General features: G+C 34.6%; 1 non-coding gene across 1 annotated transcript; it reads right to left on the bottom strand.

The window, feature by feature from the left end:
- Positions 1-10,569: 10,569 nt before the first annotated feature.
- Positions 10,570-10,733, bottom strand: LOC123618195 (U1 spliceosomal RNA). Its single transcript, XR_012502889.1, has one exon. It is a non-coding gene; the product is annotated as a U1 spliceosomal RNA (small nuclear RNA).
- Between the last annotated feature and the right edge of the window lie 209 nt (positions 10,734-10,942).

Genomic DNA, 10,942 nt, shown 5'->3' with positions numbered 1-10,942 from the left:
TTGTGGTAAACATGTACACATATTTCAGCCAAGCATAGGACCAAGAATAAAACAGTAGTGTGTGTTCAACCTTAATGGATGCTGACAAACTTTTACAATATTTTGCTAATGAAACAGTAAATTTGTGTTAGCATTTCTCTATCTGAAAATGAGGAAATGTACTGTTTCATTAGCAATGTATAAAATTTCCTGTTTATCTCCTGCTTCATTTGCGATGTATAAAATTTCCTTTGCTCCAATGTGCATGTCTGCATTTAGTGTCATTAGTCATTTTTATTTTAGTTATTCCAATGGATTATTTTACTGTAGTTTTACTTTGCACTTACTTGATAACTAACTTAAACTTTTTAAAAAAATGTTTATTGACCATTCAAGGATCTTGTTTTTTGAATTGCTTGTTTGAGTGTCCTTCCCACTGAAAAATTTATACTATCATTTTTTCTTTTGTGTCTGTAAAAGTTTCTTATACAGTCCAATTTTGGTTTATGTATTACATACTGTCTTTTACCACTCTGAGGCTTGCCTTTCTACTGTCTTAACAGTACTTCTTGATATATGAAAGTTAACATAAATCAATTTATCCACATTTTCATCTATGTTAGTATTTTTGTGGCACATTTAAAAAAAAATCCCCCACTTCTAGGCTATGAAGCTATTCTCCTATCTTCTAGAGGTTTCATCATTTTATTTTTTCACATTTATATCTATGATTCACTGGAATTGATTTTTGTGTCTTTTGGGGGGTTAAAGGTAACTTTTTCTATATAGACATCTAATTAACCAACACCACACATAATTTCTTTCAGAACAATCATTTCCCTACTGCTCTACAGAGCTGTTTTTTGCATATATCCATAGCTTGTATATGGAGGGGCTTTTTCTTGATATATTTCTATCCTTGCATTAATACTACACAGTTTTAATTAGTTATCTTTACAAGCTTTGCTACTCAATATAATGAGTCCTAACACATTGTTCTTAAAGATTGTCTTGGCTCTTTTTGTCCCTTTACATTTCCATATAAAGTTATTTAGGTTTATATATATTATGGAAACTTTCAAGCACAGGCAAGAGTAGAAAAAATAGCATAATGAACTCCTACATAACAATTGCTCAGCTTTATCAGTTATGCATTTATGGTCATTCTTGTTCAATTTACACTCCATCTATTCTCAACCACCACTGGGTTATTTGGAAGTGAATTTCCTGTGTAAATATTTCCAAATATATCTCTAAGAGGAAAGGAACTTTTTTTTTTACATATATCTACAAGAGCATATCATACTTAAAATTTTCTTTAACATCATGAAATATTTAGTCAATGTTCAAATTCACCTGCTTTTATTATGTTTAAAAAATGTTGTAGTATGTTTGAATTAAGATCTAATAACACCGATCTATTGCAATTGGTTGATGTATTTTTAAGTTACTTTTAAACAACAAGTTCCCCCACCATCAGAGTTTTCCTTGCAACTTACTTATTAAAGAAACTATGTTCTCCTCTCTTTGGAGTTTCCCACTATTTAAAAAAATGTTTTACTTAAAAATAATTTTGGACTTACTAGAAAGTGGCAAAAGTAATGTAAGAAATTCCTGTATACTCTTCACCCAGATTCCCCGAATGTAAACATTTACACTAGCTTTATTACTGTTTCATTCTCTCTTGCTCTTTTTCTCTCCTTTTCTTTATATTTTTTGGAGACTTTTGAGAGTAAGTTGCAGTCATAATTCCTCTTTACTTAAAAATACATGAGTGTATACCCACACAACATGGGGCAATAATCACATTCAAAAAATGATTATTGACACAGGCATAGAAAACAGATTTATGGTTACCAGGGAGGGAAGGGGGTGGGAAGGGACAAATTGGGAGTTCGAGATTTGCAGATACTAATATATATAAAATAGATGAACAACAAGTTTATACTGTATGGCAAAGGGAAGCATATTCAGTATCTTATAGTAACTTATGATGAAAAAGAATACGAATATGAATATATGTATGCTCATGTATGACTGAAGTATTGTGCTGTACACCAGAAATTGACACAACATTGTAAACTGATTATACTTCAATAAAAAAAGTATATATAAAAATAAAAAAAGTAATGACAGAAGAGTTGACTCAGGTATGCTAGCTATATAAATAAAGCCTGAATATACCTGCAAAAAAAAAAAAAGATCCTTGATACAACACTATTATCCAATTGATATAACTTATTCCAGTTTCACCAAGTGCTTCACAAATATTTTATTTGTAACAAGATCCAATCAAGGAGGCGACATTGTATTTAGTTGTCATGTCTCTTTAATCTCTTTTAATCTGAAACATGTTCTCAGACTACCTTTGTCTTTCAAGATCTTAGTACTTCTGAAAAGAACTGAACAGTAAGAAGAATTTTGAGAGTTTACCACACTTGCAAGCTAACAAGCTAACTTGCCACAGTTTCATGGGTTCGGACAGAAGATACAAGATTCCTGGGTCAGAGAAAAAGACTTTATTATCCACAACACAGCAAGCAGCAGAAACTTCACGTTTTTGTCAGTTTCTCATGTCCTCATGTGTTATGGGGCAGTGCAGAAGGACAAGGGTAAATATTTGTGTAAAAGCTGAGGAACCCCAAACTTAGGGAACTCAAATCTATTTAAATAGACTACAAGCAAATCTATCCTTTTTACCAAAGGGAAATATAGTATTTATTATATTGGACAGTAAATAAATCTTCCATCTTAATCTTAAATGAGATACTGCCTCTGTCTTCCAAGGCTCTTTTTTACACAAACATCCTTTAAAAGATAGTCTACAATAAAAGACAGCTTGTACTTTGTTTGATAAATGTGCAGAACTCCAAGAGACACATGGAAATTTGTGTCCCCGAGATATCCACACCTCTCTTCTTTACTGTTTTTGCTTTCAGCAAACCTCCGATGAGTATATTACTCTTGTTACCACTCTAATTATTATCTAGCCAACAGAGTTTGGCAACAAATCCATTCAATTTGTCTCATACAGTGTTTAATTAAGGCTACCATCAACAGGATTCCAAGCATCAGGTGAGGCCAATCTGCAGTATTGACCTCAACTATGCCTCCCGGAGTCCTGGACTGACCCAGCCAGCTGGACAAATCACCACAACCAGTCTACCTTATAAATTCAGATAGAATCTTCCTTACATTTTTATATTGACTTTTCCACTTGGTCCAAGGCATTAAATGAGGTACAACAGGATGTATTAACAAGTACACAGACTACACCCTGCCTGCAAAAAAAGGAAATCTAGTTTCATTCTCTCATCCATAGCAACCTTGGCCAGTGAGTTGAAGCTGACCTGAATGCCATTCAGGGCTGAGATGGTTTCACTGATGACTTCATTTAAAATCAGGAACAGATTTCATATCATCTTTTCTAATTGGATGACTCCCACTGTAGGAAAAATTCCACAAAAAAGTGTTCATAAATAAAAGTTCTACTTAAATGTAGATATAAAACATTTAAAAAATCAGTTTATTCTACTAGTCTTTGTATGTGAACATGATTTTGCTTCTATCCAGCATGAAAATTATACATTTTTGCAAATGTGCTCACATTTTACTTGTATATAATTAACCCACAAAGGGGTTTTCTAGTTCTTCTCACATTATGGGCTTGATGAATAGGACAACTCTCACAGTAATATTGAGTAAATGAAAACAGGAAAAATGCCAAACATATCTACTCCTTCTAGCGTTCTCATTTTGTAAGGTTAGTATACTGATCTTTGGTATTGCCAGAGGTAACTTGGGAAACCCCAAAGATAAGTTGAGTATAAAAGATATGTAATTATTGTGACTTGGGAGCTTCAAATTTGAAAAAGGTAATATCAAAAGTAATTGTCAAAGCAGAAAACACATGGGTATAAGTCATAGATATATAAGACCAAGTTTGAGGTAACATTTAAGATAAACACATTTTATTTAAAATAAACACTTGATTACATTCCACCAAGTAACAAAGAATTTTAAGATCTCTAGCTTTTTCTGAAATGACTTGTTAAAATATTATTCAGGAGCATGCAAAAAAGTCATGAATATTTAATAAGCTCTTATGATATAAAGAATGTTTATTATCCAGGCAAAATATACAGAAGATACAGACTGAAAAAAAAACAACACAACTATTTTACTGAAAAGTAAACCAAATTCTAGTTTTACCCATATTTTTAATAATTGATATGACATTTTTTCCCTCTGTATTAGCAAGCCAGCTCTACATTTTAGGAACAAAGTCATAAACACAGAACCAACTTTGCAAAATTTTATGCATTGTAATACTTCTTTTAAACTCATTATTTGCAAGTATTTTAAATCAAGGTGAATACACATCACTACCCTTAAAATCTTTTACAACTTAACTATGATTTTTATTATCATTTTTTTACCTACTGCCACAAATGAGCAACTTTGACACAATTAAATTCTTTTCCTCAATAACATATCCATTTTATTTTCATTCATCTATTTTTTTTGCAACCATTGTAAGGAGCACAGTTCTATCCAGACATAACAGCTTCAACTTTTAAACAAAGTAATTAACTTCTGTTTCCCTGCAGCACAGAAAAAGCTGGGAGGCAGGTCAATGGCCACTCTGTCATATTCAAGCCCTCAACTGATCAGAGCAACAGAAATCCAGAGAAGACTATTTGCAACTCATGATCATACATTAGATATTGCATTTAGTCATGCACATTTGGTTTACATTTCTTAAAGTGGCAAATAAAAATGTATATAGAAATAAGACCCAATGTGGTCCACCCACCTTTCCAAAGCCACTTTATCACGTATAAAAAAGGAGGAAAATGTGTATGTGTATTCAAACTATGTGAGTAACCCAGTGTTTCTTCCAGAAAATTGACAGAAATTTTTTACTGAGATAGTGCAAAGGAATTGAGCAAATCATTGTGATATACAGCACTATAAGAATCATCCACTTATATAAACCACCACTTATCATTTGATTGTTTGAAAGTATAATTGTTACACTTATCACTTTTATACATATTAGAAACAATACAAGCTAATAACTTACAGTGCATTTTAATTAGCGTAAATTAATTTTCAATTATTCAATAAACCCAAATCTTGAAAAAAAATTTAACTATTATAAGACATATGTAAGTTTAAAAATCAGTATTTGTTCAAAGATTTACTGCAACTAGAAATATTACTAAAATTTCCTTCCTGATTTTATATGCCAATTAAAAAAATACTTCTAATTTTGCTTAAAATACTGAAATTATTTTCATCCCCAGCCCTATTCTGTGAACCTGACATATCAACTGTAGTCCATTGCGTCTCAACTTGGGTCAAAGGAAATCAACACTGTAATTGCAAAAAAAAAAAAAAATGACAGAACCAACAAATAAATTCAATAGTTTATTTTTAAAACTAATTAAAACAAATGAACTAATATACAAACTATTTACTAATTTATTCAAGAAACTAAATTAGTCCCATTAAAAAAAGTATACTATGGCAGGTTGTTTCCAAGGTAAATGCTATCAAACTTTAAGGAAGAGAGAACTCCAAAGTCCTTTACCCTCTTTAATAGAACAGTTTTATTGAAGTAAAAGGGACATACAATAAACTGCAAGTATTTTAGGTCTGCAGTTTGTTCAGTGTTGATATGTATATATCATATATATGTGCATATATGACATAGATGCATGTATACATCGTGAAGCCATCACCACCATCAAGATAGCCATTACCCCTTAAAATGTCCTTACACCCTTGGTAATCCAGCTTTCCTGCTGCTCCTGCCATTCTTAGGCAACCACTGATCTGCTGTCTGTCATTAGAGATTGGTTAGCAATTTCCAAAACTTTGTATAAATGAAATAGTATAAAGCATACTCTTTTTGTTTGGTTTCTTTCACTCAGCATAATTATTTTCGAATGTGTCCATCCTGTTGCATGTATTAATAGTTCATCTCCTTGTATTGCTGAATAGTACATCATTGAATTGGCATACCGTAATTCATTTATCCATCTATTGATGGCCATTTGTATTGTTTGGCTGTTACAGATAAAGCTTCTATGAAAATATAGATTTTATGGATTTTTGCTTTCATTTCTCTTGGGTAGATATTTAAGACTGAATGAGTAAGAAACTCTCAAACTGTTTTCCTGAATTACAGTTGTTGCACACCCATCAGCAGAGAGTGAGAGCGCCAGTTCTTCCTCGTCCTTATCCACGTCCTCGTCAGTACTAAGCGTGATCAGACTTCTCAATTTCCGTCACTCTAATGAGCCTATGAGAATCATAACTCATTGTGATTTTACTTTTTTTAGAAAATTACATAAAATTTTATTACCTATTTCCCTGACATACTTCCCTTTTTGAGATGTACAATGTGATGATTTAATATATGTATAAATTGTGAGACGATTACTACAATCAAGTTAATTAACACATCCATCACCTCGCATAGTTATAATTTTGTGTGCATATAGTAAGAACCATCGAGAGCTACTCAACAAATTTCAAGTACACAATACGGTATTATTAACTATAGTCATCATGCTGTAACTCAGTTTTACTTTGCATTCCCCGTGATGTTGAGAATCTTTTCATGTGCTTATTTGCTATCTTGTGTCTTCTTTGAAGAAATATCTGTTCAATCATTTTGCTCATTTTTAGATTGGGTTGGTTGTTTCATTATTACTGAGTTTTGAGAGGTATACATATATTTGAATAAAAGTTCATCAGATACATGATCATCAAGTACTTTCTTCCTGTCTGTAGCTTATCTTTTCATTCTCTTAGCAGTCTTTCCAAGACAGAAGTTCTTCATTTTTTGAAAGTGTAATTTATCTTTTCTTTTTCTTCATGGATTGTGCTTTTGTGTTGTATTTTAAAAATCTTTTGCAAAAATAAGGTAACAAAAGATTTCCCCCATGTTTCTTTTTAGAAATTTTATATAATTAGTGTTTGAATTTAGACCTATAATAAATTTTGAGTTAATTCTTATATATGGTGTGATTTACTGATCAATTTTTTTCTTTTTTTCCTCCTTTTTTTGTACAAGGATATCTAATTGTTCAAGCACAGTTTTTAAAAATCATCCTTCTTTCTTCCCTTTGTGCCGTTGTTGAAAAACCAATTGACCATATATATGTGAGTCCATTTCTGGGCTCTATTCTGTTATGTTGTTCTATTTCTTTATCTTGATGCCAATTCCACAGTGTCTTCACTACTGTAGTTTTATAATTTCACTTAAAGTCAGGAGGAGAAGTCTTCCAACTTAGTCATTCTTTTTCCAAGTCCATTTGGCCTTTTTCAATTTGTGCTTCAACCTTTAAGATATACAGGAATTGGTGGGGAAGGTATATCTCAAGTGGTAGAGCTCATGCTTAGCATACATGAGGTCCTGGGTTCAATCTCCAGTGTCTCCTCTAAAAATAAATGAACCTAATTACCTCCCCCCACCAAAAAAATAATTGAAAGGAATGGAAAGGAAGTATAGGAGACATTATTATTTTCCAGCTTCCTTCCATGGTCCTCATGTTACCATTTCTGTCCTCTCTCAAGGTTCTGAACTTAAGTTTGACACTTTAGGAATACGATCTCTTGTTTCCTCTGGGGAAAAATGCCCCAACTCTTTCTCATCATCACTGGGCTTGCCTTCCCTGGTCTTGACCTTTAAATATTGACTCCATGCATGATTTATCCCCAACCTGTATCCTCTTATTTTTCTCATTAGTTGTCTAAGTCCTGCTATGGTCTATATTCTATGAAGCTCACATCCCTACACATCTTTATTATTTTAAGCTTTCTTTCAATGAAATTATCTGAAATATTATTTTAAAGTTGTATTTGGACCATATACCAATCTTGTGTTTGTCAGCTTTGCATTGGTTTCTTCATATAATTTTCTAACTCCTCTTTCTTCCTGGAAACTTGCTTGCCCTAAACACATTCTACAAAGGAATCAGTGGCTTTATGATTAAAGTTGAAATGGCTTCAGCTCTCCCCAGAATATTCTAAACATACACATTTCATCTCACTGCAAGATCTAATATCTTCTCACATGCTCCATTACTTACTTCAAGGTCTCTGTGATGTCTTGATGTATGCTTATATTATTTTCCCTCCCTGCCTGTGCTCCCCATTTGCACTGCCTAAAACCTGTATTCCTAGCCCAGAAAAGAGACACACCTACTCCCTACCAGAGAGGAGAGGTAGCAGCTTTCATCAGGCTGAGAATTAATTACTCCTGAGTATGACTGGTGCCCAGTGATGGATTCAGGAGTGAATGACTGCCATAAACTGTTACAATTAAATGATATTTCCAGGAGCTGTTCTGAGGCATGTGACGATTACAACTGAATACTTAGTCTTTTAAAAATCTACCTAAGATCTGGTGCAGCAGTTCGTACTTTAAGAGGAGATTTCTGTCTGCAGGTCTGCGGATAAACTCAACTTCTCTGAAAATCGCTCCTCAGCACTTTGATGGGCAACAAGAAAGTTAAAAAAAAAAAAACTACTGTATCCTAGTCCATGAAAAGCAAGAAAAGTCTGAAAACTAAATACTCAAGGCTGGCACAAACAACAAAATGATAATACTCTGGTCTGATCAGTGAACAAAATGATCTATGATGTTGTTTTCCTGCCCTTCTAACTAGAAAGGCAAAAACCTAATTTTTTTTCAGGAAAACTGTTAGGTTCTGAAATGGACTTTTCTCCCAGTGGGTGGGAGTGGGGTAGAGGCTGGGGAGCAGAGAAGAGTAACTTGCTTGCTCTTTTATTCACATTCAGAATGTTTTTAATCATGTGACTTAGGGTTTATAACATAATGTCTTTTCACTTTTTCTTATCTAAAACCTAACTAACTCTGCTTTTAAAGGGCAGCATAAGAAATCTTGAAATGTTTTAATTCCCAGACTGCATTGCCTTTTACTGTTACTTTGAAGGATAAAGAGATCTCAGCTAGGAAGTACCTGGAGACTTCTGGATGATCCCTCAAGCAGAACAGGGTTTAATATATTACTCCTTTTACACACTATGTATGCTTCTGTGACATAAGAAAATATTGCCTTTGAGAGGTCACCTGTGCTGGCTGTTCACCCACACAGCTTTTCATTTGGGCAGCAGCGTTCCATGGTGTCTGAAACTGACAACCTGCTCTCCACTCTAAAGGGAGGGTTTTGAATATTTAGTGCCAAGCCTGCAGAACAGAGGAAAGAATAAGGAGTGTGAAAGGAGAGAATAGTGAACAGAGAGGCAACGTCATCTCCTTGTAGACCTGAGCCAGCATGTTCCGCATCATCAGCCCCTTGATTCTGTCCACTCCACACCTCTCACCTGTCCCCTCTTTATTTCCACAGCCATCACCTGTATTAAAATCTGCCATATATTCCACTTACACTGCTTCCCAATGAAGCCCAGCCTGTTCATGGAACTCCTGCCTCTGGAACCTTTGCAGGGCTTCCATTTACTTCCAATGTGAGTCTAGACCCTGACTTATTTTAATGCAAAGAAACCCTCCCTGCTGTGTTCCTCTTACCCTCTCTATTCTTCAGTAAGACTAAGCGAGTTCAGACAACTAGTCGACCCATGACGTGGGCTGCCTTTTGGCTTGGCCAATACTGCAATGATTAATAGTGTCCCTTTAATTCTAAAAGTGACCCACCTTGGACAATAAATTATATGGTCGCTGTATGTATCATCTATACAAGATACTGAATTCTCCATGAACAGTTTTCTAAAAATAGTACCTTTCTCATCTAAACATCCACAGCAATTTATCTATGTGTTTTCTCATGCTATTCTTTCTGTATTCTTTTCTTTTTCCTCTTTTAGGTGTAACTTTTTTCTAATCTATAGAAACAGAGGAAGTGCTATGGTTTTCATGGACTATTTCTTTTCCCCCCAAACTCACATGTTGAAGCCCTGGCCCCCAATGTGACTGCATTTGGAGATGGGGCCATTTCAGAGTAACTAAGATGAATTACCTTAGAGGTCATAAGGGTAGGGCTCTGATACTACAGGACTAGTGTCCTTATAAGAAGAGACACCAGAGAGCTCTCTCTCTGCATCGTGTGAGGATACAGAAAGAAGAAGGCTATTTGCAAGCCAAGAAGAGGGCCTCACCAGAAGCTGACCATGCTGGCTCCCTGGTCTTGGACTTGTAGCCTCCAGAACTGTGAGAAACTAAATAAATGTTATTTAAGCCACCCAGCCTAGGGAGTTCTGTGATGGCAGCCCAAGTTGACCAAGGCAGTCGTCCAGATTAAATTCTTTGTGGGCAAGGATTTGTTCTTTATAAAGATGTTCACATAGTTAAAATATTAAGTACTTCTTTGGTCCTTGAGATAGTAGTAGCTCCCCACACACACACACACACACAGACACACACACACACACACAGACACACACACACAAACACACACACACACACACACAATCAAACTGAAAGATTTTCAATTAGTTTTAATAAAATTGTTGTATTTTAATAATTAACTTGGGTTAATTGGATTTGATCACTTGGCTTGCTGTCCTGATGAAAAGATGCCTTCTTTCCTCTTTTTTCAGGGGAGAGCATGAATGTAGTCCCCCAGTACCACAAATTATGCAGCTGAGTTTCCCACATTTGGGGACGTCACAGGGGTCAGCACATCGGGAGTGCAACGGATAAGCCTCACCCTGGGAAAACCTCCTTCGTAATCATGGTGGCTCCCCTGCCAGGTGACCATGAGATGCCTTCTTTTTAAGGCAATAACAGCTGAAATGTATACCCTTATGTAGAAGTGTAACCCAAGAAATTGAAGGGAGTATAATTTTTTAAGATTTAAATGTAAACAATATGTATTTGTGAGAATCAATTACAGGTATAAAAGAGAAACTTTTTTTTTTATCCCAACAGTTACCATTTTTTAAATTTTGAAGTTGTGAGCCTCTGAGG

Source organism: Camelus bactrianus, chromosome 27 (genome assembly GCF_048773025.1).
Source record: "Camelus bactrianus isolate YW-2024 breed Bactrian camel chromosome 27, ASM4877302v1, whole genome shotgun sequence".
In the NCBI taxonomy this organism is placed as follows: Eukaryota; Metazoa; Chordata; class Mammalia; order Artiodactyla; family Camelidae; genus Camelus; species Camelus bactrianus.
Note: the sequence above shows the minus strand (reverse complement) of the source record. Positions and strands in the feature narration are given on the sequence as shown.